Genomic DNA, 25,999 nt, shown 5'->3' with positions numbered 1-25,999 from the left:
AAAAAAGAAAGAAAGAAAGAAATAAAAAAGAAAAATGAATTAGTTGACTGGCTAATTCAGTTATGACTGATAAAAAAAAATATGCCCCAGAAATCACAACAACATTTCAGGTGTGTCTCAAGCAAAGGCAAGATTTCCCAGAACAGGGACTGGGGATGCTGGGGGTGAAACTTGGTGGTAGAGCACATGCTTAGGATGCGTAAGGCCCTAAGTTAGGCCACATTCTTCTGCTTATTATTTTTTTAAAAAACAGGTTCTCCAGAAAACAAACAGGACATAAAGAATGAGTCAAATGACATTTGGCAAGGCCTATGAATTCACTCCCCTGGAGTGGCAGTAATTGATGGGGCTCAGTGTATTCTCCTTCACCACAGGTGGTGTGAAATCACCTTTGAGAGAGTAATTTGCCTGCTCACATCAAGGTGTTGATTTCTTTCAGATCTGTAATTCCACCTCTGAGGATTCTAGCCTAAAGAAATAGTCCACCCATTGAGAGAGTGTTTGTAAGCATGCTTGTTCATTGCCTCATTGTGTACAGGGGAAACATGGACAGCTCCTGAAGGTCAACCTGAAAGCGTAACCAGGAGCTGGTTAAATGAGGAAGAGCATGTCCATTGTGGTAGCCCACGAAAAAGCTTTGCGGAATATAACAAGTGAAAAAAGAAATCATATACAGGGAGATGGCATGTGTGTGGGATGGAGAATACTGGGAGAACGAGGATACGCCAGTACATCAAGAATAGACAGCCACTCGGGAGGCAGAGGTAGGAGGATCTCCATGGGTTCGAGGCCACCCTGAGACTACATAGTGAATTCCAAGTCAGCCTTGACTAGAGTGAAACCCTACCTTGAAAACAAACAAACAAACAAAAAGTATTGATAGCCAGTTGTCTACCATGAGACATGTCACCTCCACCTCATCTGCCTGGGCCCAGAACTTGCTGCAGGAGGAAGTAGTGATGAGAATACTGCTCTCATGGCTAGCCTGAAGACCAGTCCCAGGGAAAAGGCAGCAGACACTGTGCTCACTCAGGCCTCATCAAAACATACACAGTCGGGCTGGAGAGATGGCCTAGCGGTTAAGGTGCTTGCCTGTGAAGCCTAAGGACCCCGGTTCAACTTTCCAGGTCCCATGTAAGCCACGCCAGGCCCACAATGTGACCCAAGTGCTCAAACTCACACATGCATCTGGAGTTTGATTATAGTGCCTGGAGGCCCTGGCATGCCAATTCATTCACTCTCTCTGATAAAAATATAATAATAATTTTTAAAAGAACCATAGAGTCTACAGAGAGAGCAATACTAAATCAAATCCCTATCTTACCGGACCAGGCTCAGGGAGCATTGGGGAGGAGAGTTCAAGAACCTCAGAGTGGATGGGAATAGCCTGAGGCACTGTGTTTTCCCTACCCCTGCAGAGACTGACCGTGGCTTCTTGGTCCCCACAGCAGCTACCAATAATCCCACTGAAGAAGACCCTCAGCAGAATTGGGGTGGGGGAAAAGGAAGTGTGAGAGTACAACTGTTCTAGGGCTGGAGAGAGGCTTAGCAGTTAGGGTGCTTGCCTGTGAAGCTTAAGGACCCATGTTTGACTCTCCAGATTCCATGTAAACCAGATGCACAAAGGTGACACAAGCGCAAGGTCACACATGCCCACTAGGTGGCGCAAGCATCTGGAATTTGATTGCAGTGACTGAGGCCCTGGTGTACCAATTCTCTCTCTCTCTCTCTCTCTCTCTCAAATTAAAAAAAGAGTACAACTGTTTTATTTAAAAAAAAAAATGAAGAAGGGGCTGGAGAGATGGCTTAGCGGTTAAGCGCTTGCCCGTGAAGCCTAAGGACCCAGGTCCCACTTAAGCCAGATGCACAAGGGGGCGCATGCGTCTGGAGTTCGTTTGCAGAGGCTGGAAGCCCTGGCGCACCCATTCTCTCTCTCTCCCTCTATCTGTCTTTCTCTCTGTGTCTGTCGCTCTCAAATAAATAAATTTTTAAAAAATTTTAAAAAAAGAAGAAGAAGAAGAAAAGAAAAACAAAAAACTTTGCCAAGGGCTAGAGAAATGGCTTATTGATTTAAGGCATTTGCCTATGAAGCCTGAGGACCCAGGCTCAATTACCTAGTACCCACATATGCACAAGGGGGCAAATGCATCTGGAGTTCATTTACAGTGGCTAGAGGCTCCGATGTGCCTATTCTTTCTGTCTCTCTCTTTCGAATATATATTGTTTTTCAAGGTAAGGCCTCACTCTAGCCCACTCAGGCTGACCAGGAATTCACTATGTAGTCTCAGGGTGACCTTATATTCATGGTGACCCTCCTACCTTTGTCTCCGGAGTACTGGGTTAAAGGCATTTGCCACCACACCTAGCCAAATAAAAATAATTAATTTTTTTTAAATTCAGAGTTATACTTTTCAATATTATATTTTACTTCAATTTAAAAAATTTAAATGCAAAAAACCCACATGCAAAATGACCATGTTGTAGCTACATGAAAAACTGTAAATAGAAAAATTGGAGTTTAGCCTAACATGGTGGTGCATGCCTTTAATCCCAGCACTCGGGAAGTAGAGGCAGGAGGATCACCATGAGCTTGAGGCCACCCTGAGACAATGTAGTGAATTCCAGGTCAGCCTGGGCTAGAGCAAGACCCTACCCTGGAAAAAGAAAAATTTGGAGTTCAGTATTAATATTTGGGAATTATATTAACAGTAAGTAAAGTTAAGCAAGCTGTGTGTTAGGTTGATGGAGGAACTGTGGGTAACTTCTTTGTATATGTTCTTTGCCTTTAATTGTGTACTTATATAATTTTTTTTTTTTTTTGGTTTTTCGAGGTAGGATCTCACTCTAGTCCAGGCTGAACTGGAATTCACTATGTAGTCTCAGAGTGATCTCAAACTCACGGTGATCCTCCTCCTACCTCTGCCTCCCGAGTGCTTGGATTAAAGGCGTGCGCCATCACGCCCAGCTCTATTTATAGAATTTTTATGATAGAATAATAATCCCCCACTCCAAATCTCTACATCCTAGCCCCTGGAGTCCTTTACTTGTTATCTTCTAGAGGAGAAGAGAACTTGCAGATGTGATTAGGGACTAGATGCAGTGGACTGATTATATGGTTTATTTATCCTTATGCTCAAACTATTTTTTTCCTTTGGATGATGAAGAGAATTCACATCACTGGGAGGCAGATCAGGACTTGTAGCTCAGCTCCTTAGTTGCTTCCTATTTATAAAAGCTTTTCAAGGCTGGGTGTGGTGGTGCACACCTTTAATCCCAGCACTTGGGAGGCAGAGGTAAGAAAAATCACTGTGAGTTCAAGGCCATCCTGAGACTACATAGTAAATTCGAGGTCAGCTGGAGCTAGAATGAAACAAATCAACCAGCCAAACAAACAAAAAAACTTCTTTCATCTCCAAATGTACACAGCATGTGGATCCTGAAATGGAATAATTTTCAGCCACAGTGGGCTCCAGTAGGGGCCTTTGTTCTTTCTTAACTGCATTTTTAAAAAGTATACAAATTATATGAATTTATAAACAAAAATTTAGAGAAAAATTTCCATAATTTCTTAATCCTAACACAATTTTTTTTACACATTTATTTCCAGTTTGTGTTTGTCTTATTTTGGGGTAGGGTCTCATATAGCCTCAGCCAGCCTCATACTCTGTAGTTGATGACAGCCTTGTGGAATGGTTAAATTGATTTTCTTGCCTCTGCCTCCTGAGTGCTAGGATTACAAGCATGTATCAGCATGTCTGAGTCTTTTCTCTTCCCCTCATTATGATGATGATGATGATGATGATGATGATGATGATGATAATGAGAGAGCATGTGTGTGTGCATTGGTGCACCAGGGCCCTTTGCTACTGTAAACAAACTCCAGACACATGTCATCGTGTGCATCTGGCTTTACATAGGTACTGGGAAATCAAATCTTAGCCAGCAAGCTTTGTAAGCAAGTGCCTTTAACTGCTGAACCATCTCCCTACTCCACAGTTTTCTTTAATTTGAGAGAGAGGGAGAGAGAGAGAGAGAGAGAGAGAGAGAGAGAGAGAGAGAGAGAGAGAGAGAAATGCTGTACCAGGGCCTCAGCCATTGCAATCAAACTCCAGAAGCTTCCCCCACCTTGTGGGCATGTGTGACCTTGCACTTGCCTCCCCTTTGTGCATGTGGCTTACCTGGGATCTGGAGAATCGAACATGGGTCCTTAGTTTTCACAGGCAAGCACTTTAACCTCTAAGCCATCTCTCCAGTCCCCTACATTTTTTTAAATGTTTTATTTTTATTTACTTATTTATTTGACAGAGAAGGAGAGAGAGAGAGTGAGAGAATGGGCACGTCAGGGCCTCTAGCCACTGCAGACTAACTCCAGATGCATGCACCCCTTGTGCATCTGGCTAACTTGGGTCCTGGGGAATCGAACCAGGGTCCTTTGACTTTGCAGGCAAATGCCTTAACTGCTAAGCCATCCCTTCAGCCCCTACATTTTTTTAAGGTAAGCTCTTACTATGTAGCCTAGGCTATCTTCAACTCAAGACCCTCTTGCTTCAGCCCCTGGTGTTCTGGGATTATAGGCCTGCACTACCAGGACAAAGAAAGTTTTGAAAAACTACATATTGTATTAGTACTTTTGGTTGCAAGTAGACAAAACCCAACTCAAGTAGTGTAATTTTTTTTAAATGATTGGTTTAAGAACTAAGAAATTAGCTTTTGGAATAGTTGGGTTCAAATGATATTATTAAAGCCTTATATCTCCATGGCTTGGATCTCCCTTCCTCTAAATGACTTCATTATTTAATGTTCTCAGTGTGGTGGGAAGAATGGCCAAGAGCATGGTGAGGTTCCTATGAACCTCATAACTCTCCATCATGCTTAGATTCTCCTTGGCCATCCATAGATGCTCACCCTTGTATAAACCAGTATTGGGTGGGAGAAAAGGGTGTCATTATTGTCCAGGCCTGTGTCACATGAAGATTCCTGCAGGCAAGGATTGGGAGGATTGGTATGATTAATAAACAACCAGCAGGGAGGAACAATGCCTTTAAAAGAAGTGTTGAGGCATGCAAAAATGAGTCATCACCTGCCCATGTTGTATTTTATGGTTTTGTCTTTTAAAAAAGTTACCATTGGACTAGAGAGATGGCTTAGTGAATGAGGCACTTGTCTATGAAGCCTAAGGACCCATGTTTGACTCTCCAGATCCCATGTAATCCTGATGCACAAAGGTGAAGCAAGTGCAAGGTTGCCCATGCCCACGAGGTGGAGCAAGTGTCTGGAGTCCAATTACAGTGGCTGAGGCCTTGGCAGGCCAATTCTCTCTCTCTCTCTCTCCCAAATAAAAAATAAAAATGAGTTTTAAAATTTATCCTTTAGCTTCACAGTGCCTGGTACTACCTACACAAGACCCTCATAATAGGAGAAAAAGATGATGACATAAAAATAAAAGACGAGGGCTGGTGAGATGGCTTAGCGGTTAAGCGCTTGCCTGTGAAGCCTAAGGACCCTGGTTTGAGGCTCGGTTCCCCAGGTCCCACGTTAGCAGATGCACAAGGGGCGCACGCATCTGGAGTTCGTTTGCAGAGGCTGGAAGCCCTGGCGCGCCCATTCTCTCTCTCTCTCTGCCTTGTTCTCTGTCTGTCACTCTCAAATAAATAAATAAAAATAAACCAAAAAAATAATAATAAAAGACGAATTGAGAGGGGGAGGGAATATGATGGAGGATGGATATGTGAAGGGAAAATTGGGGGAGGAGAGGGAATTATCGTGGTTTATTGTCTATAATTATGAAAGTTGTCAATAAGAAATTTTTTTTAAGTTATCATTTAAAATTATTTATTGATTTGCCCATGTGTTTGTGTTCATGCCAGGGCTTCTTGTTGCTGCAAATGAATACCAAATCTTGTTCCATGTTTTGAATCCAGCTTACATGGTTGACTTGGGAGTTAAATCCAGGCTGGCAGGCTTTGCAAGCAAGTGCCTTTAACTATGGAGCCATCTCCCAGCCCCCAAAGTTATTACTTTGACAAAAAATGTATATATATATATATATATATATATATATATATATACATATATATATATGAAAATGTCACAGTGAACACATTTTTTCACATGTGGAATCTAGAAAAAAGACACGAAAGTTGTATATATTTTTCATGTACCATATGCTATTATGTACTCTGTATATATTGTGGAGTGTGTAATTAACATATGCATTACCTCGCATACCTATCCATAGTTTATATTTTGAGTAATTTGTATTTCTTTCCACAGTCTTTATAATTGCCATTCTAATGGCTATAGGATTGCATCACACAATGGCTTGACTAAACCTTGTTAAGTTGGGTGTGGTGGCACACACCTGTAATGAGATAAAGGCAGAAGAATTGCTGCACATTTGAGGTCAGACTGGTCTACATAGCAAGTCTCAGTCCAGCCAGGGCCATACAGTATGACCTTGTCTCCAATCTCCCCCTCCCAAATTCAGAAAAATGCAAGGACTGATGGCTGGGCAAGTGCATGTTAGAACAGTGAGATACCCTTTTTTTAATCCTTCAGGTTGATAAAGCTTAAAAACACTGATAACAACCAGACTTGGTGGTGCATGTCTATAATCTCAGTGCTCAGGAGGCTGAGGAAAAGAGGATCACAAGTTCAAGGCCAGCCTTGGCTATGCATGAGACCCTGTTTAAATACAGTAACAATAACAGAAATAACATGCTGTACTTATTTAAAGTAGGCTAAACAGATATGCAAAGCAGATAGGAATTGTAATTAATACAACCTTGTGGAAATGTAATCCTGGCCATATGAATTAAAAATTAAAATACACATAACCTTGGATCTCAGGGTCCCGTTTTTGTGAATCTATCTTGTGAAAAGAAGGCATCAAGTCTGTTTCCTATTGGTATCAGCTTCTCTTTCTTCATAGGATATTGATCTCTGCTTGAGTTAGGTCTAGCATGTATCTTTGGCCTTACCTCCAGGAGATGCCAATTCTCATCTTTCTCTTAGACAATTAAGCCTTTGATAGGAATAGTGGCTAAGGAAGATGACTCCAATAACCAGTTTTTATTTTATCTTAATTTTTTTACAGAGAGAGGGAGAGAATTGGCACTCCAGGGCCTCAGCCACTACAGTCAAACTCCAGATGGTTGCGCCACCTAATACACATGTGTGACCTTTGCTTGTATCACCTTCATGCGTCAAGCTTATGTGGGATCCAGAGAGAGATCAAACACGTGTCCTTAGGCTCTGCAGGCAAGTGTCTTAACCACTAAGCCATCTCTCCAGCCCATCCAATGACCATTTTAACTTTCTTCCTTTTACTAGTAGGTCTTATAGAGCCTGTAACCACCCAGTTCAAACTGCATAACCCAATCTCTCTTACACCTAGTTATCACCATATAAATGAGTTCTGGCCAACAGGATATGAGTGAAGATACATCTGTCGTCCCCAGGACTAGAAACTTGTTCATCTGGAAGTTAAAAATAATTCACTTACTTATTATTTATTTGGGTGTATGTGCGTGCCATGGCATGCATGTGGAAGTCAGAGTACAGCTTTGAGGTGTCTGTGTTCACCCTTAGAGACAGGGTCTCTTGCCACTGCAAACAAACTGCCAGACCGGTAATTTATGACAGGTTAGCCAGGCTGTGAGCTTGATTCTCTTGGCTTTACCTCCCACTGTTTTGGGCACATTGGGATCACAGCTGCATATGCCACTTTGCATCCAGCTTCGCACGGGTGTTCCCCAGCACCCATAAGCCTCAGGCCAGCAGGCTTTGCAAGTAGCTGCCTGTAGCCTCTGAACCACCTCCCAGCCCTCAAAGCAAGGACCTTTAACCACCAAACCCTTTCCCAGCGCCTCATCACATATTTCTTTTTTATTTATTTATTTTTATTTTTTTTTCCTCATCACATATTTCTTGATGTCCAAGTGATCAGGTCAGCTCTAGTGTCAGTTCTCAAAGAACTCAAAGTTGAGATTGTGTGAAGCAGAAGATATAGTTTCCCTCTACTGTTTGTCTCTATATAATAACTCTGCTTTAAGGACACGAGGAAACAGTTTATTCAAATATGAGTGATGATGACCCAGGAACATGGATTCAAATTGTCCCAAAGGACATGTTATGCTGTGGAAGAAGGTAAATGAACTTTTATAGCTATAGCACAAAGAAGGTGTTATAAACTAATACATTTACCAAATATATGGATGGGGGCATTAGGTGGGTCAAATATAGCAAAGATGGGAATACTTTTCTTCTGGTTTCAGATTTTTCCCTCTAGTGCTAAGCCTTGAACCCAGGGCCTTGCAAAAACCAAATATGAGGGCTGGAGCGATGGCTTAGTAGTTAAGGTGCTTGCCTGCAAGGCCAAAGGACCCAGGTTCAATTCTCCAGGACCCATGTAAGCCAGCTGCACATGGTGGCACATGTACCTATTTTTATTTATTTAGTTGAAAGAGCCAGAAAGAGAGAGAGAGAGAGAGAGAGAGAGAGAGAGAGAGAGAGAGAAGGGGTGCACCAGGGCTTCCAGCCACTGCAAATGAACTCTAGATGCATGCACCACCTTGAACATCTAGCTTACATGGATACTGGGGAATTGAACCTGGGTCCTTTGGCTTTGTAGGCAAGCTCCTTAACTGCTAAGCTGTCCTTCCAGCCCCAAATAAAAAAATTAAGCTGGGTGTGGTGGCACCCACCTTTAATCCCAGCACTTGGGAGGCAAAGGTAGGAGGATTGCTGTGAGTTCAAGGCCACCCTGAGACTACAGAGTGAATTACAGGTCGGTCTGGGCTAGAGCAAGACCTTACTTCAAAAAAAAAAAAAAAAAAAAAAAAAGAGAGAGAGAGAGAAAGAAAATGAAAATGAAAAGAAAAGAGAATAAGAGAATGACATTTTTCTTTTTATTAATTTTTTTTATTGACAATTTCCATGATTGTAAACAATATCCCGTGGTAATTCCTTCCCTCCCCCCCCCATCCCCCTTTGGAACTCCACTCTCCATCATATTCCCTTACTCTCTCAATTAATCTCTTTTATTTTTATGTCATGATCTTTTCCTCCTATTATGATGGTCTTGTGTAGGTAGTGGAATGACATATATCTTAACATTGTTCCATACTTCTAGGAAGTCAAATTTTTTTCATATATATATATATATATATATATATATATATATGTATCTGCCTTACATGGGTCCTAGAAAATCGAATTGGAGTCCCTAGGTTTCCCAAGCAAACACCTCAACCACTAAGCCACCTCTCCAACCCCTCTTATATATATATATATTTTAAGTTTGTTTTGTTTGTTTTTTTGAGGTAGGGTCTCACTCTAGCCCAGGCTGACCTGTGTAGTCAGGGTGGCTTTGAACTCTCGGTGATCCTTCTACCTCTGCCTCCCAAGTGCTGGGATGAAAAGCATAAGCCGCCATGCCTGGCTAAAAAAAACTTTTTTATTAACTACTTTCATATATGCACATAATGTATATTTAAGATATTTTATTTATTTATTTGCAAGCAGAGAGAGACAGTCAAAGAGAATGGGCATGCCAGGGCGTTCCTTCAGCTGCTGCAAACAAACTCCAGATGTATGTGTAACTTTGTGTATCTGGCTTTACGTGGGTACTGGGTTATTGAACCCAGGTCATTAAGGGGTTTTTGTTTGTTGTTTTTGTCTTTTTGTTTTTTAAGATTTTTGAGTCAAGGCCGTCATGAATTCTTAGGTATCTAGGTAGCCCAGGCTGGCCTCAAGCTCACCATATATGGCCCTGAACTTGCAATCCTTCTGCTTCTGCCTCCTGAGTGCTAGAATTTCAGGCTTGCATCTCCAGGCCAAGCAAATTAGGAAGGCCATTTTGAATGCACAAATATAGTAACTAGAAGGATGGGCACATCAGTCCTTTAGAAAGCAGTATCTCCATGGAGAAGTGTAAGTAGGACAGGACAGACAGGTTGGTGGGGGAGCCAGTAGCCCTGAGCCAGCTAGGTGTGGTGTCTAAAGTCTAAACAGGAGATTAAACATGGGAGAAATGTAGGGGACATGGAAGTTAAGAGTGCCTATTATTTCTCAGAGCTTGGTTTTATATATATGATAAGAGGATGAGGCTTATTTTGTATTCTAGGCTTTGAAGTATGAGAGAACTCTGTTTGAATTCCAGCCTTACTACTTACTACTACGTGACCTGCATGAGTCACCTCCAAATTCTCAGCCTGTTTCCACATATACATATGAAAAATGAGGCCAAGGGCTGGAGAGACGGCTTAGCGGTTAAGCGCTTGCCTGTGAAGCCTAAGGACCCATGTTCAAGGCCCAATTCCCCAGGACCCATGTTAGCCAGATGCACAAGGGGGCACATGCGTCTGGAAAGTCGTTTGCAGTGGCTGGAGGCCCTGGCGCACCCATTCTCTCTCAATCATCTGCCTCTTTCTCTCTCTGTCTGTTGCTCTCAAATAAATAAATAAAAATGAACAATAAAATGAGGTCAAGATTCATATATATATATAGTGAATAGCTTTTCCATATAGATAGATAGGTAGATAGATGTAGATATATAGATATAGATATTAATGTATAGTATGTATTTACATGGCTCAGTGTAGAGCCGGGTACATTGGTAGTTGTCAGTGAGTGTTAGTCCTTATCCTTGTCCTTGTCCTTGGTTGGATAATCTCAGTGGTTTGACTGCAATCAAGTCAAAGAAGAGACAAACTTCAAATGCTCTTTTACATGAATTTTACAGATAGCTTTTTTATGGTGTGTGTGTGTGTGTGTGATGTGTGTATATGTATGTGCAGGTTAATACATGCCTTTGCATGTCACAGCATGTGTGTGGAGGTCAGAGGACAACGTTGGATGTTGGTCCTCACCTTCTACCTTGTTTTAGACAGTCTCTCATTGTTCACCGCTGAGTTTGCCAGGATATCCGGCCCACAAGCTTCTGGCACATTCTCTTGCCTCCATCTCCCTTCTCACCTTAGGTGTGCTGAGATTACAAACACCTATTACAGGGTCAGGCTTTTGTTTGAATTCTGGGACAACAAACTCTGACTTGCATGGCAAGTCCTTTATTCACTGATGTCTGTAGCCCCAGATAGACTTTTTTCTTTTGGTTTTTAGAGGTCATACCTCCCTCTAGGCTGACCTGGAATTCACTATGTAGTCTCAGGGTGGCCTCGAACTCATAGCAATCCTCCTACCTCTGCCTACAAGTGGCAGGATTAAAGACATGTACCACCACACCCAGCCCAGATAGACATTTTTATGGGAAGTCCTTTCCTCTAAGAACTCCAAACCTAGCCAACTGTGTTGTTTGGATTTTCCATCGTTGTGACAATCCCCAAGAAAACAAGAGAGGAAGGAGTCATATAACTCCCAATTTCAATAGTTAATGCTCTGTGTTGTTTCTGGGCCACGGCAAGGCACAGCATAATGGTGGAAGGCAGAGAAGGTAGAGCTGAGAAGAAAGGGTCATGGACAAGGTAAATCCTTCAGGACATACCTCTGATGACCTGTCATCCAGCTAGACCCATCTCTCAATAGTGCCATGTCATGAACCCATCAAAAGATTAATCAATTACTTAAGTTAGAGTTCTCATGATTCAACCACCTCTCCATGATTGGATCTACTAGCTGGGTCCCAAGCCTTTAACACATGAGGTTTTTTTGTTTTGTTTTGTTTTGGTTTTTCGAGGTAGGGTTTCACTCTAGTCTAGGCTGACTTGGAATTCACTAAGTAGTCTTGTAGTCTCAGGGTGGCCTCGAACTCACAGTGATCCTCCTACCTCTGCCACCCGAGTGCTAGGATTAAAGTCATGAGCCACCATGCCTGGCAATACATGAGCTTTTTAAAAAAAAAATTATTTATTTATTTATTAGAGAGAATGGTCATGTCAGGGCCTCTGGCCACTGCAAATGAACTCCAGATGTATTTACCACCTTGTGCATCTGGCTTATGCGGGTCCTGGGGAATCATACCTGGGTCCTTAAGCATCACAGACAAGTGCCTTAACCACTAAGCCATCTCTCCAGCCCAACACATGAGCTTTCTTTAAAATTTTTTTTAAAATTTTTAAATTTTTATTTATTTATTTGAGAATGACAGACAGACAGAGAGAGAAAGAGGCAGATAGAGAGAGAGAGAATGGGCACATCAGGACCTCCAGCCACTGCAAACAAACTCCAGTCACGTGTGCCCCCATGTGCATCTGGCTAACGTGGGACCTGGGGAATCGAGCCTTGAACCGAGGTCCTTAGGCTTCACAGGCAAGCGCTTAACCACTAAGCCATCTCTCCAGCCCCCAACACATGAACTTTTAAAGGAGGCTTTCCATGTTAAAACCATAAGACCAATATTTTGTTCATTTGACATTCCACAATCACATTTCTCAATTTCCTGCTTTCTATCTGTTTTGTAGTATTTCTCTTACTGGTTTATTGTAACTTCTAAATTATACCCTAACTGTCCCCTTCTTTGCCAGAGATATGGAGTCAAATAGCTTTTCCCTTCCTTTTCTTTTTTCGTTTTCTTTTATGCCTTTCTTTTTTTTTGGTGGGGGGTAGGGTCTCACTCTAGCCCAGGCTGACCTGGAATTCACTATGGAGTCTCAGGGTGGCCTCGAACTCACAGTGATCCTCCTACCTCTGCCTCCCAAGTGCTGGTATTAAAGGCGTGTGCCACCATGCCCAGCTCCCCCTCCTTTTCTTGTTGTTTTTTCTTTCTCAAAGCTTCTGGTGCCCAAGGCAGTCATGAAATGCAAGGAGTTTCCTTTAGCAGGCAACAGATAATTAAAAATAATGATGTATTGAGTGTTGGCTATAGGCCAGAGATAATTGGGCTATGCTTCTCACACAGGTCCTTTAATCTTTCCAGTGACCCTGTACGTGGGGATTATCTCAGATTTATAGAGCCTTATAGGTTTGTTTAGATGATTAAATGAAATGTTTGAAAAATGTTTAATGTGGCTTGAGACATGCCTTAGAGGTGTGAAAGACTGTGGGTTCAATCTCCTGTACCATGGTGAATGAGAAGGAGGAAGAAGATTGGGTGAAGCTGGCAGCTTAGCTCATAGATTCAGTAGATGTCCACCATCATTGCTGTTGTTATTTTTCAGTATGAAAATGGCGCACACCTTTAAACCTAGCACTCGGGAGGCAGAGGTAGGAAGATCGCCATGAGTTCGAGGCTACCCTGAGATGATCTAGAGTGAGACCTACCTTGAAACCCCCTCTCCCCCAAAAAAAAGAAAAGAGAAGAAAATGGGAACTAGAGGCTTGGGCTGATTGTTATGCTACTAAAGTTACTAGGCTAGAAGATGGAAGAAGTTATTTGAGGTACCAAAACAGGATAGAAACAGGGAAAACTATCAATGGGGACATAGGAAGAGAAAGGAGCCCCTCATCCACAAGTCTGGTTGAAGCCACCACAGCTGAGACCCAGGAGTCACAACACAGGTAACGACCTTTGCCTAAGACCTTTCTCCCTTCCCAGAGGTCAACCTGTGATTTTTAAATAATAATAATAATTATTATTTAATATTATTTTTACTTTTGAGAAAGAGAGAGAGAGAGAAGCAGGGCGAGGGAAGGAGAGAGAGAGAGAGAGAATGGGCACGCCAGGGCTTTTCATCTGTGCACCCCCTTGGGTACATGTGCGACATTGCATGTTTGCATCACTCTGTGTCTGGCTATGTGGGACCTGGAGATTTGAATATGTGTTCTGAAGCTTTACAGGCAAGCACCTTAAGCACTAAGTGATCTCTCTAGCCCATTAAATTTATTTTTTATTTTTTGAGGTAGGGTCTCTTACTAGCCCAGGCTGACCTGGAACTTGCTCTGTAATTGCAGGCTGGCCTTGAACTCACAGTGATCCTACTATCTCTGCCTCCAGAGTGCTAGGACTAAAGGCATGTACCACCACACCTGGCTGTAAATTCTTTTTATTGTTTATATTTATTTATTTATTTATTATAGACAGAGAGACAGAAGGAGAGAGAGACTATATTGGGCTAGAGGGATGGCTTAGCTGTTAAGGTATTTGCATGCAAAGTCAAAGGGTCTCAGTTTGATTCTCCAGGACCTACATAAGCCAGATGCACAAAGGGCGCATGTGTCTAGAGTTCATTTGCAGTGGCTAGAGGCCCTGGCATGCCCATTCTTTCCCTCACCTTCCCTCTCTCTGCCTCTTTCTCAAATAAGAAAATAAATTATATATATGTGTATATTCGTATGTATGTATGTATGTATGTATGTATGAATGTATGAATGTATATATGTGGGCTGGAGAGCTGGCTTAGCAGTTAAGGCACTTGCCTAGGAAGCCCAAGGGCCCAGGTTCCCTTTCCCAGCACCCATGTAAGCCAGATCCACAAGGTGGTACATATGTCTAGAGTTCATTTGCAGTGGCTATAGGCCCTGGCGTGCCCCATTCTCTCTATATCTGCTTCTTTCTCTCTCTCTCTCTCTCAAATAAATAAAATATTTTTAAAAATCTAAAAGTATGCTGTTTTTACCAGCTGAGCTATCTTTCCAACCCTTAAGCTTATTTACAATTTTTTTGTTGTTGTTGCTTTTTTTTTTTTTTTTTTTTTCCAAGGTAGGGTCTCAATCTAGTCCAGGCTGGTCTGGAATTCACTATGTAGTCTCAGGGTGGCAATCCTCCTACCTCTGCCTCCCAAGTGCTGGGATTAAGGACATGCATCACCACACCCAGCTTTTAAATATTTTGTTTATTTATTTATTTGAGAGAGAGAAAGAGGGAGGGAGGGAGAGAGAGAATGGGCACACCAGGGCCTCTAGCCACTGAAAGTGAACTCCAGACCCATGCGTTACCTTGAGCATCTGGCTTATGTGGGTCCTGTGGAATTGATCCTGGGTCCTTTGGCTTTGCAGGCAAGTACCTTAACCACTACACCATCTCTCCAGCTCTCTTAAGCCCATTTTAACCTAAGCATTCAGTAAGTTACAACAATTTCGGGATAATGTTCCTCCTCCCCACCAGCTGTTATGCTTCTTGTACATATTTCAGCCCTTAACCCATTCCCAGAGCACAGCCTCACAAGACTCTACTGCTTTCCAGACCCATCACCGTCATTTTCTCTCTACTACGGTTATAAGATGATACAGCTTCCCCGAGATTGGGGTAAGGATGGGCACTGATCCAAGCCTGACCAATCAACACCGGCCCCCCAACAAGTATTTCTTAAACTTGAAGTGAATGTGTTAGTCTCATTCTAGGGATGGGAGTGCTAACACGTAAAACTTGGAGCTGTCATACTCCCAATTATATGAAGGAAGCTACTCTGTGCTGAGAGTTCTGCGTGTGCAGAAGCTCATGGAGCCTTGGTTTACTGCCCGATCCTTGTTTGGTGTTTAGCCTTTTCCCAAACCAAATCTTGTGCTAAAACTTCTTCACTTTTGCATAAGCAAGGTCTGTCTGGGCTTCCGTTATGTGCAACTGAAAGTCCTGGATGTAACATCAGTACCGCAGAGTAACAACTCAACTGGACTGTTGCTGAGTAAGAGAGTGTTCACCTGTGTCTGCCCTGAGCAGTTTGAGACAGTGTCTGGCTTTGTATCCCAGGCTGGCCTCAAACTGATAACCCTCCTATCTCCATTCCCTGAGTGCTAGGATTGATTATAGGTATGCATGGCCCTCCCTGGCTGACTGGTTGTGTGGTTTTTTATTTATTTATTTTTTTTATTTTTTGTTTCTTTGCTTTTTATTCAAGGTAGTGTCTTACTATAGCCCAGGCTGACCTGGAATTCACTATGTAGTCTCAGAGTGGCCTTGAATTCACAGTAGTCCTCCTACTTCTGCCTCCAGAGTGCTGGGATTAAAGGTGCACACCATCATGTCTGGCTTCCAGTTGTGTCTTTTAAAAATATTTTATTTTTATTTATTTGAGAGAAAAAGACGTGGGGGTGGGGAGAGAGAATAGCGTGCTAGGGCCTCCAGTGGCTGCAAATGAACTCCAGACACATGTGCCATCTTGTGCGTCTGGCTTCAAGCACCTTAAGCGCTGAGATGGCTTAGCGGTTAAGGCGCTTGCCTGCAAAGCCTAAGGACCCACATTTGACTCTCCAGATCCCATGTAAACTAGACACACAAAGGTGAGGCAAGCATAAGGTTGCCCGTGCCCACTAGGTGGCACAAGCCTCTGTAGTTCGATTACAGTGGCTGAGGCCCTGGTGCACTAATTCTCTCCCTCTCTCTCCTTGTCTCTCTCTAAAATAAAATAAAATTAAAAAAATAATAATCAGAGACTGAGTGTGGTGCTACATGCCTTTAATCCTAGCACTTAGGAGGCAAAGGTAGGAAGATCATTGTGAGTTGGAGGCCAGCCTGAAATACAGAGTGAGTTCTAGGTCAGCCTGGGCTAGAGTGAAACCCTGCCATGAAAGTACCAAAAAAAAAATATAAATAATAGTAATAATTGATTAGGGCTGAGACGATTACTTATGGTTAAAGACACTTGCCTGAAAAGCCTCCTGGCCCAGGTTTGATTACCCGCCACCAGGTAAAGCTAGACACAATATGGCATGCGTAAAGCTAGACAGAGTTTGCAGTGGAAAGAGACCTGGGTGTGTGCCCATACACACACACACACGCAAATAAACAGTAAAGAACGATTTTTAGAATAATTGATCAAAAGATGATTATTGTCAAGTGTGGTGGCCATGTCTGTAATCCTAACACTTGAGAGGCTGAGGCAGGAGGATTTAGAGTTTAGGCCAGCTAGTGAGACCTTTTTTCTTTTTTCTTTTTTAAATTATTTTTATTTATTTGAGACACAGAGAGAATGGGCATGCCAGGGCCTGTAGCCACTGCAAACGAACTCCAGGTACATGTGCCACTATGTGCATCTGGCTTACGTGGGACCTGGAGAATTGAACCTGGGTCCTTAGGCTTTGCAATCATGTACCTTAACCACTAAGCCATCTCTCCATCCCAGTGAGACCTTTTCTTAAAAGCAACAATCCTTAAGCTACATGTGGTGGGGCACGTTTATGATTCCATTACTTGGGAAGGGGGCAAGAGGACCAAAAATTCAAGGCCAACTTAAATACATAGTGAGTTCAAGGTCAGCATAGGCTACAGCAGACCCTTTTTCAAAACAAAAGTAAGGGCTGGAGAGATGGCTCAGAAGCTAAGGTATTTGCCTGCAAAGCCTGGCAACATGGGTTCAGTTCCCCTGTGCCACGTAATAACAGATGCAGAAGGTGCACATGTATCTGGAGTTTGTTTGCAGCAGCTGGAAGCCCTGGCAGGTCCATTCTGTCTTCCTCATCTCTCCATCTCTTTCTGCTTTCAAATCAATTAATAAGTAAATAAATAAATAAATATGTAAGTAAATAAAACAAAGAACCCTGGAAAACCAAAAGCACACAATACTCTGTTTAAGAACAAAAACTAAAAGTAATGCTCATTACATTTCAGGCTTAAAGAGTAGCTTGTAAAGGCAGTTTTCAATACTGTTTAGATATGACAGGTTTCCTGACGTGTGATATTTCATGTAGGATACACAGTCCAAGTAGGTACTCTGTAAGTTTTGCACTCAGCAAGAAGAAACTCTATTTCTAAAAGAGCTACTTGCCAATCTTAGTTCCTTTTTGTTTGTTTTTCGAGGTAGGGTCTCGCCCTATTTCCAGCTGACCTAATTCACTACGTAGTCTCAGGGTGGCCTTGAATTCATGGCCATCCTCCTACCTCTGTCTCCCAAGTGCTGAGATTAAAAGTGTGGGCCACCACGCCTGGTTGGTTCCTATTTTTTGTATTACTGCTTTCCTTCAAACCTCTGGCAGATCAATAATCTCTTGGTGAGAAGGATGGTAATGAATCTGTTGGCATATGCAGATACATTTAATAAACAAACAAAGATCCATGAACCTTTTTTTGACTTGGAGATTTGTGTTTGGAGAATAGAGAGTTATTAGAGTGTGTAACTTTGTTTCTAGCCATGAACTTTCCTCAGTAATTCTATGACCTGGATGAAATTTTCTCTGTCCAGCAATCTACTTTTCTCCTGTCCAAGTACTAACAAGGCCAGACCCTGCTTAGCTTCTGAGATCAGACACAATCCACTTTTCTAAGTACTGGCAATATAGTTTTCCCTTCACCTTCTTTCATTTTATATTGTGGAGCTTTATATTGATGGCTATGTTTTGTGCCAGTCTTTGCTTCCTAAAATTTTGTTTTGTTTTTGTGTTTTCAGATAGGGTCTCCTTTAGCCCAGGCTGGCCTTGAACTTGCTACATAACTGAGGATGATCTTGAACACCTGATCCTCCTGCCACCACCTCCCAAATACTGGGATTGCAGGCATGAGATGCATGTCCCACTTTTCTAAAATTAATTTTAATTGATCTATAATCTTTTGGCCAATTTCAAATTCTACTTGTACCAAGGGAAAATTGTAATGGTTGCACTCTTTTTAAGGGATGATGCATTCAAAAGGATCTACTAAATTACCTATCATCGATCTATAAATATCAAGTTATAGTACACATCCTGTCCTGGCCTGACATCCTGCCTCTTTGGAGGAGCAGTCCTGTAAACAATTTCAGAAGCAGGACACTGTACTTTTGCTCTTACAGCAGCCAATCACACACCCAGAGTGGTGGCATCCACTATAGGGATTGAGAGAGATGCAGTTGTTAACTATTTAGCTTTTGTTACCTGGACTTCTGAAGGGTATGGGTATACTTGGCACAGCCTGTGGTTCTAACCCAACATATTACACATACTATGTGTCTGATAGATGTGAAAAATGATTGATACCCTCTCTCAGAGGTTCTTTGTGGGGAACATGATTACAATAAGTCTTAGTGGATATCTCAGGCTGGGGCTATAGCTCAGGGGTAGAATACTTGCTTAGCATGCATGAAGCTCTGGGATCAATCCCTAGAATTAATACAATGAAACCAACCTTTTAGGCTGTAGTAGAGTGCTTAGCTAGCTCTCTACTTAGCTAGCACTCTACTTAGTTGGCAACACCCCCAGGTTAGATCCCCAACACTGCAAAATAAAACAAAAGAGCTGGATGTGGTGCAGACACCAACTGTAATACCAGCACTTGGGAGGCTGTGGCAAGAGGATTACAAGTTTGAAGCCAGCCTGTCCCACATGGTGAATCTGTTTCAAAAAACAAACATATGACTAGGGTGATGGCTTAGTGGTGAAAGGCACATGCTTGCAAAGCCTGCCAGCCCAGGATTCAATTCCCTAGACACCCATGTAAAGCTGGATGGGTATTCACTGGCAGCAGTAAGTCACACACACACACACACACACACACACACACACACACACACAGATAAAAATTATAAACAAAATCCAAGGCTTTTGTAAAAAAAAAAAAAAAAGGTATAAATCAACCATAAGCTAAAACAGTAAGGTCTTGCCATCATGTTTTGGAAACATCTCTTGAGCTCTGATGTGCAATCTTGCCTGGAGCAGAAAGACTGGCTAAAGGGGCAAGCGTGTGAATGGCAATGAATTCTCTTTTACTCGTGTTTTAACAGAAGCTGCAAGAACAAAATGTTTCTAATTAAGATACTGATTTTTCCCTCCATTAATCCCATCTTTCTTCAAAGCTAATGGGTGTGTACACCGAAGATCCTTTTCTAATGGTTTAGGAGATGTGAGTTTTATTAGAACAAAGCAGAATTATTCACAAGGCAAAACGGAGCAATTTGTTGAGGTGGTTTTGGAGCTGGTTTAGGAATCACTGTTCATGAAATGGGCTGGATCCTCATTATGTATGCTATCCTTCTAAGTGGCTCCAAAATGTCTTTCAGCTTTCTTTGACCTTTCACTGCCTTTCTCCTTCACACCCTTTTCATTTGTACCACTGTCACACGACATTTTGATGATCCAGTTTTTCCTTACTCCCGTTAGATAATAACTTCCTTGAGGGCAGGCATGAAGCTTGCTTAATAGTTTATTCAATGTCTTGTACTGTTCCTGCTTGATAGTCATTCAATTAAGGTATGTTAGGTGAATGAATGATAGAAAATGCCTCACTTTAAAAAATTTATTTTATGAGAGAGAATTGGTGCACCAGGGCCTTTAGCCACTGCAATCCAACTCCAGACGTGTATGCCATCTTCTGAGCATGTGCAACCTTGTGCACATGTGTCACCTTGTGCATTTGGCTTATGTGGGTTCTGGGGAGCCGAACCTGGGTCCTTAGGCTTCACAGGTGGTGCCTTAACTGCTAAGCCATCTCTCCAGGCCACACCTCACTTTTTTTAAAAAAAATATATTTTATTGATATTTATTTGACAGAGAGAGAATGTGTGCACCAGGGCTTCCAGCCACTGCAAACAAACTCCAGATGCATGTAATTACTTGTGCATCTGGCTAACATGGGCCCTGGGGAATTGAACCTGGGTCCTTTGGTTTTGCAGGCAAATGCCTTAACTGCTAAGCTATCCCTCCAGGCCCCATACCTCACTTTTTTTTTTTTTTTCTGGGAAAAAGAGATTTATTTTGGCTTACAGGCTCGAGGGGACCATACCTCACTTTTATGTAATGCTGTAAGCCATCTCTCCAGTCCCCCCCCCCTTTTTTGAGATAAGGCCTCTATCTTTGTATGAGGGTCTTTGAGTTACTTTCTCATTTCTGGGATAAAATATCCCACCAGAGAAATTTTAAAAAAGGGTTTACTTTCAGTTTAAAGTTTTGAGGGGAAGTCCATCCATTGCAGTGGGGAAAGCTTAACAGGAACAGGAAGCCAGACATTACAAGATCACCAATCAGCAGGGAGGTAGGGTCTCGCTCTAGCCCAGGCTGATCTGGAATCCACTATATAGTCCTAGGCTGGCCTCAAACTCATAGCCATCCTCCTACTTCTGCCTCCTGAATGCTGGCATCAAAGGCATGCGCCACCAGACCTAGCTCTTTTTTCTCCTTTTTATACAGTTTAGGAACTTAGTCCAGAAGACTATGCTACCCAGAGTTAGGGTGAGTTCTCCCACCTCAACTAACCAAATCTAGAAAATCCCTTACCAGGATTCTAAATCCTGTCAAGTTGAAAACCAGAGATTAACTATCACAGTCTTACTACATAGCTGAGCCCAGGTTGGTCTTGAACTTGAGATCTTCCTGCTTCAGCCTCTGGACTTGAGATAATAGGTGTAGCAACATCTGTGGCCACACCACCCTGAATGTACATACCTGATCTCTGAGATTACAGGTGTATTGACTCTTAAGATACTCTTGGGCAAGTAGAAGACCCATTCATTCACCCTTGTTTATATCTGTGAGAATAGACTCAGAAAGGCAGTGGACGCTGACAGCAAATGGATTGAAACTTGTGGATTCCTGGGTTGGCATTTGTTTTTAGAGCTATGTCTCCTGAGCCAAATGCTAAAGATATAATGTGGTGGTTTGAATTTGGTGTCTCCCATAAACTCATGTGTTTTGAATGCTTGGTTCCCAACTGATGGCAGTTTTGGAGGTGGAGTCTTGCTGCAGATGTGTTATTGGGGGTGGACTTAGGGATGTTACAGCCAGTTCCTCTTTGCTAAGAGTTCAGCTCACTCGCCTGCTGCTGTTGTCTACTGATGTTGGCAAGGTGATGCCCACCCTCTGCTCTACCATCTTTTTTCTGACATCATGAAGTTCCCCCTTAAGTCTGTAATCCAAAATAAACCCTGAAAGAGAGAGAGAGAGAACGCGCAAATGGGTGGCCAAGGCCTCTAGTCATTGCAGACAAACTCCAGATGCATACACTGTGTGCCTCTGGCTCATGTGGGCACTACAGAATCAAACCCTGGTCATTAGGCTTTATAGGCAAGTGCTTTTTACCCCCAGAGCCATCTCTCCAGACCCACCCTCAGTCCTTTTAACCCTCCTTTTGTCTCCACACTTTAGTCCTCTTGTTGAAATCCTTTCACTTCCAGCTTAGCTGTAATTTTCACTTAAGAGCCAAAAGTTTCCTATAAGCAGATGAAAACTGTATTTTTCTGCTGATCTTCTAGTTTCTCTGGGAGTCCCTGGCTGTGGTGTGGAGTGTGGAATACAGCATGGAATGAGGTTGATCACCATGTGTGAGGGGGAAGATATGGCTGACTGGTGTGGCCACAGTGTGCTGCTCAGAGGATTATCAGGGCAAGGACTTACACTGTGGCCCTAGCCTTGAGAGGCCTTTCTCTACTTCTCTCATATTCAGCACTCTTCTTTAGGGGTGATCTGGATAAAATGAAGTGTTGGTTTTGGGAGAATGAAGCTGACAAGGGTTCAGCTCATGATGACTCAAGTATGAGTGTTGGGGGAAAGGATGATGTGGTCAGAATGAGGGTGGAAAGCAGTAGTCAGGGTTTCCTTACCAACATTAGCGATTTCATATTTATATGCAGTTGGACCCAATTATATTTAATTCTTCTTTGCATACAGCCCCCAAGATGGAAGCTAAGCAGAGGGCAAAGGAAGAAATTTCTTCATTGGCCTTTAAAGCAGAGTTCTTCACCCAGTGTCATGGCTTCTTTCTTTTCCTACGGAGTCCAGACATGCCTGGGGAACTCAGGGTCTTGGAACGAATGGGCAAAAGCATTAGAGTTTTTTTTTTATTTATTTGCAAGCAGGGCGTGGGGGGGGAGAGAGAATGAGAGTAATGAATATGGGTGTACCAGGGCCTCTAGCTGATGCAAACGAACTCGATGCGTGTCTCACTTTGTGCATCTGAACTTATGAGGGTTCTGGGGAATCAAACCCAGGTCAGTAGGCTTTGCAGGCAAGTGTCTTAATTGCTGAGCCATCTCTCCAGCCCTTGCATTACAGTTTCATAAGCTTAAGAAAAATGAATATCATGGATATCTGCTTTGTGTAGATGACTACATCAGCAAAAACTTAACATGATCATGACTAGGGGCTTGGGGAATATGTGGCTCAGTGGATGGTAAATCCAGTGCTTAGAATGTATGAGGCCTTGGGTTTAATCCTTAGCACCAGGAGGAAAGATGACAAGGGCCAGTAGTTGGTTGATCTTGAGTCAGGTTCACACAGATCATATGGAATCAATGACATTACTCCATACATATCTGCCTCCTCCTATTTGGTTCATCTGAATATATATTTCATACCCAGGACACATAAAAGTTGCATGACACTTTCTGCTTAATGATTAATTAATATAGACCAGAAGCTTTACCTGCTCTTTATTCCTTGGAGGGACCCTATTATAATAACTAATGTATCTAGTGTTTTAAGTTGACAGATAAGGAACTGAAGTTCAGAGAAGTCAAGCAACCTTCCCAAAGTGACACACGTGGTTAAGGAGGATTCTAGAATTCTGGCTTCTAACTTTGGGCTAAATTTTTCTGACATGACACTTATCCAATTAAGCCAAGGGGCAAGTACACCCTGTTCTTATACCATATGCCATTGTTTTTAGGCATATATTATTTATCTATTTATTAGACAGGAGGGAGAAAGAGATAAGAGAATGGGCTTAGCCACTGCAAATGAACTCCAGAGACATGCGCCACCATGTGCATTTGGCTTATGTGGGACCTGGAGAACCGAACCTGGGTCCTTAGGCTTCGTAAGCATGTGCCTTAACCGCTAAGCCATCTCTCCAGCATACATATATATTCTTTTGCCTATGCCTCTAGAGCAGACACTAACTTCATTATTTTGTCCTAAATCTTCACAGTAACACATATTAAATGCCCAGTGGAACATTTTGATGGACACCGTGAAGGTAGCTGGCAAGGTGAGACTGGGAGTTAGACGATGCACAGAGATAGTCATTCATTCATCAATCTGATGACCATCAGGACCTATATGGTTGGCCCTGGGGTTACAAGGATGACCAAATCAGGTAGTGTTCCTTCTGGGGGCAGGAATCCCAGTCTAGGTCAGGGTCAGGACCAAAGGATGTACACTAACCTGGTACCCAAAGGACAAATTCACTTTAGTGTACCTCAGCACAAAAGAGAACGAGACGCGGGTGTGTGGGGGGGAGTAGGCAGGTCAAGTGACACTTGCACGGGATTGAACCTGACCAGCCAGAAGGCTAAGTAAGAGCCGGCTGGGTTGTGAGATAAAAGAGCGCCGAGCGCCCAGCTAGCAGAGGAGATAAGGGGTGTGGCCACTCCGCCTGGCTGCCAGCTTCCCCCCCACCCCCACGTGTTCCTCAAGGCTAGGCAGCACTTGGACTCCGGGCGGTGGGATGATGTCCACCGCCGGCCACGAGGAAAACCGGCCATGCTCGCTCGCCGGGCCCCCAACGCCCTGGCAGTGACCCGCCCCACCCCCCATCCGTCCAGTGCGCCTCATTGGCAAAGTTCAGCGGCGGCCGGCACGCTGGACTCCTCGAGGGCTCCAAGGTGAGAAGGTGAGGAACGCGCGTCCGTCAGGCGTCCCCAGAACCTCCGCCGCCTTCCCTCGCCCTCAGGGCGCCCGCCTCGCCCGTCAGGGAACGCGGACCTCCGCTCCCCTCACGCGCACCGTCTCCCGCGCCGGGGCCTAGAGAGGGGAAGGGGGCGGGACTAAGGTCCAAGATCACGCGAGAATTCTCCGCGAAGTCTCGCGAGACTCGTCTGCCGCCGCCGCCGCTGCTGCCGCCGCCTCCTCCGCTGCCGCCGCCTCTTACGTCGTTCCCTTTGACAAGTCGCCGCCGCTGCAGCTGGGGGGGAAAAAAAAAAAAAAAAAAGGACGCGGCTACGAGAAGCCGCTGCCGAGAGCCGGTCGCTGGTCGCCCGAGCCGCGCCCCAGTCCCGTCAGCTGCCGAACCCCCTCTCGTACGGTAACGCCTTCTCTGTTGCCCTCTCGGCCTCTTCTCGGGCGTGCGCTGGGCTGGACGGAGCGAGGCCGATAGGGACCGTTCCCTGCCTCCCTCCCTCCCTCCCCCCGTCCGCCTCCCGCCGCCGAAGGGAGGTGCTGCCGGGGCCCCCGCGGAGGTCGGGGCGCCGTGGTGCGGATCTCGGGGTGTGCCTCTGCACTAGACTTGGGAGTCGCCGGAGCCTCGCCTCGCCGCCCAGCCCGGGGAGCCGCCCCTGAAGCGCCTTGCGGTACGCGTCCCCCCCTGGCCGGGGTCGCGTCTGTGACCTTCTCCCTCTCCCCTTTATCCGCTAACGAGCGCTCCTCTGGGGCTGGCGCGGGGGTTGTCCCGGGGCTCGCACCGGGGAGCGGCTCTCCATCACTCCCGTGTCCCACCCTCCCACACCGGCACCACCAGCACCGGTCTCCCGGTCGACTTTGTGGAGGAGGAGGTTGGGACGATGTGTCTTTCTCCACGCCTCTGCCTTCGGGTGGGGGCAGCTGATCTTTTGGTAAAACCATTCTTCACCTTGTGCGTGTCCCCCACCCCCCCACCTCCCCATGAGCATAGGAGTCCTTCGCTCACCGGGAAAGGGGAGGCGAGGCGGTATTGTGTGTGTGTAGTGTCTCCAGGGTGAGCTGTGTGCCTGGGCATGGTGGACAGGGGAGCCTGTCCCCAGGGAACCTCAGTGATGGGTGGCCGGCTCCCGAGAGACGTGAGGGCAGAAGCCTGGTACCTGCCTCTTCCAGGAGGTTATGTAAAGACGTGCTGTCTAAGATTGCTGAGAAACGTAGAACAGAATTTGCATTAGTGTGAACATTTTTTTTCTACAATACTTTCAAGATATAGGTAGTCAAATAACAGGTGGGACAGATTTGAACGAATCGATTTAATAATGTCTGTGTGTGGTTCCCAATAGACACTTTTATGTTTATTTATTCCTCTCCCCACCCGACTAAGTAGTACTGGGCTCATCCTTGCATGGGACTTCCTCATTTTAATACATGTTCCCAAAAATGTTTCGTTTGATTCAGATCATTTCTTTGCCTTGCGTGATGAAACCTGGTTTGCCCGTTTTCACTGCCCGTATTCTGCCATTAGCATCTTTTATTGGGTCTTCTTCCAAAAAGGTTGTTACCCAAATAGCTTTTTAAAAAAGAAATTAAATGCTAAACATTTTAGGTTTAAGTACATACATTTTTTTTTGTTTACAATTCCATTTGTGGTGGG

The 25,999-nt window shown here is 43.9% G+C and overlaps 1 protein-coding gene across 7 annotated transcripts in view; it reads left to right on the top strand.

The window, feature by feature from the left end:
- Positions 1 to 24,328: 24,328 nt before the first annotated feature.
- The window catches only part of Herc1 (HECT and RLD domain containing E3 ubiquitin protein ligase family member 1), a 200,464-nt gene continuing 198,793 nt past the window's right edge, over positions 24,329 to 25,999 (top strand). For 5 of the 7 annotated variants that reach the window (XM_045160356.1, XM_045160359.1, XM_045160358.1 and 2 more), the window contains exon 1: positions 24,614 to 24,754. The gene's annotated coding sequence lies outside the window, so the exon portion shown is untranslated. Of the gene's footprint in view, positions 24,344 to 24,604; positions 24,755 to 25,999 lie in introns of those variants that run through there. The other 2 variants (XM_045160355.1, XM_045160353.1) reach the window with 2 other exon arrangements.

The sequence above is a fragment of the Jaculus jaculus genome, chromosome 10 (genome assembly GCF_020740685.1).
Source record: "Jaculus jaculus isolate mJacJac1 chromosome 10, mJacJac1.mat.Y.cur, whole genome shotgun sequence".
Lineage (NCBI taxonomy): Eukaryota > Metazoa > Chordata > Mammalia > Rodentia > Dipodidae > Jaculus > Jaculus jaculus.
The sequence above is the reverse complement of the archived record's forward strand: the minus strand, read 5'-3'. Positions and strand labels throughout refer to the sequence as shown.